The sequence below is a fragment of the Arctopsyche grandis genome, unplaced genomic scaffold (assembly GCF_051622035.1).
Source record: "Arctopsyche grandis isolate Sample6627 unplaced genomic scaffold, ASM5162203v2 HiC_scaffold_801, whole genome shotgun sequence".
In the NCBI taxonomy this organism is placed as follows: Eukaryota; Metazoa; Arthropoda; class Insecta; order Trichoptera; family Hydropsychidae; genus Arctopsyche; species Arctopsyche grandis.
Window position 1 is genome coordinate 4,667 of NW_027518591.1, and position 2,333 is coordinate 6,999.

The following is a 2,333-nucleotide window of genomic DNA, read 5'->3' on the forward strand; positions in this document are numbered from 1 at the left end:
ACAGATTTTTTGCCCAAATGCAAATAAATCATTTTAGTATTAACAGCATTTTTGAGATTAAAAAATCGAAATAAGCTATCATTATCTTGGTTAATACATTATTAATGACGTGTAAATTACCACATAGACCTTCCAACGATATTAATTGTAGTGCAATTAAATATAAATCAACTGTTACAAGCAAGCACTATCTAATTGCAGTAAGATTACTACATTGGAAGCCAAATTATCAATAAATAATTTATTAAAAGTATCAGCATTTACAAGTTTTAAAAAATATGTTTTTGCAACGAGAATGCTTCTAATTTTACTTAGCTGTTCACCAAACTTTTGTTTTCATTAAAATATGCTATGAATACTTTTATTAGGCTGGCATTTATATTATCAAAAACATTAAAATATTGCCAAATAATTAAATACACCATCATTTATTCTATTTCAAACTGCTTAAGTCACTCCTATGCTATTAAAACTAAATAACTGCCAAATAATTAATTACACCATCATTTATACTATTTAAAACTACTTAAGTCACTCCTATGCTATTAAAACTAAATAACTGCCAAATAATTAATTACACCATCATTTATACTATTTAAAACTACTTAAGTCACTCCTATGCTATTAACACTAAATAACTGCCAAATAATTAATTACACCATCATTTATACTATTTAAAACTACTTAAGTCACTCCTATGCTATTAAAACTAAATAACTGCCAAATAATTAATTACACCATCATTTATTCTATTTCAAACTGCTTAAGTCACTCCTATGCTATTAAAACTAAATAACTGCCAAATAATTAATTACACCATCATTTATTCTATTTCAAACTGCTTAAGTCACTCCTATGCTATTAAAACTAAATAACTGCCAAATAATTAATTACACCATCATTTATACTATTTCAAACTGCTTAAGTCTCCCCTATGCTATTAAATACTTTTAACAAAAATATTAAAACTAAATGGCTGCTAAATTATTTATTTAACGTTTCTGAGGTTTTATGAGGCTTTTTCAAACAAAGCCTAGCGCCTATCAAAATATGATCAGACGGGAAGTGGACGCTGGGCAATCCAACACACTTTTCTGAATATTCATCTTCAATAGGCGACATAACCCCTGTCAGAATAAATCTATCCGAAAAAAATATGTAATCTAACGTCGCTCTAAATGTTGGTGTGTAATTAGTAAATGCTAAGTCTTGGCCAGAATAAGCATCGGTTAATTTAATGGAGTGTTTAGCACCTGCATTAAAAAGTGAGTAATCATACAGCCCAAAATCAATACCATCTGTTTTTCTTTCTGTTATTAATTTATAAACAGATGAATCGTAAAGACTGTTGAAATCGCCCATAAGAATAACCTTGGCGTGTTTATATGTTTGTTTTAATTTTTCTATTTCTTCTATTAACAAAATTGTTTGAAATAATTTAACATCTGAATATTCAGGATCCCAAAATATATGAGTATTTACAACGATTATTTGGATATCCTCAGCTTTCTCTAAAACTACTATGAGTGCTATGTTGTCTTTTCCATTGTTTCTATTCAAAATATCATTGTTTGAAGAAAATCTAACATCACTGATTAATTTTTCTGAAAACTCTAAAACAACATCTTCAAGCAATTTAAAATTTTTACGTCTCCAAAAAGTAGCGCAACCATCAACTGCCCTCGCATCGAGTAAAACGGCTGCCCTTCCACGTGATGCAAATAGACTGTCATACTGTAATTGATCTTCTAGTTTTTCTTTATAAAATTCATAATATGAATGAGTTTCTATTTCCTGTAAAGCAAGTATATCAAGATCGTATGTAATTAAATTATTAAGTATGTTCTCTTTCCTTAATTCGGGATTTATTACCCAAGAGGGTGCATATGTACATTTAGTGGCATAAAAATTACTTAAAATATTCCACGTACCCGCCGTTAATGACTCGTCTATTGCCTCTTTTGTAAAACTTGTGTCTATCCAATTCCTATCATTAGGAGGCGGGTAAGCTGTATTATTTTCTCTACAAAAGTGAATTAATGATTTATCTTTACAAAGAGAATTAAATGGCACAACTAATGGGTTGTTATAAAGATTTAGAAGCTCAAGAGTATATAAAGTTCCTAATTCCATAGGTACGGATGATATAAAATTATCATTTAAATAAAGTTCTTTAAGAGAAACGGCTTTACCCAGTTCCCCTGGAATACTTCTAATCTTATTGTGTGAAAGATTTAATTTTTCTAGATTCCTCATTTTATAAAGATCTTTAGGAATTGTTTCTATTTCATTATTATTAAGTAAAAGTTCTTTGATGTTATATAGGCAAACAA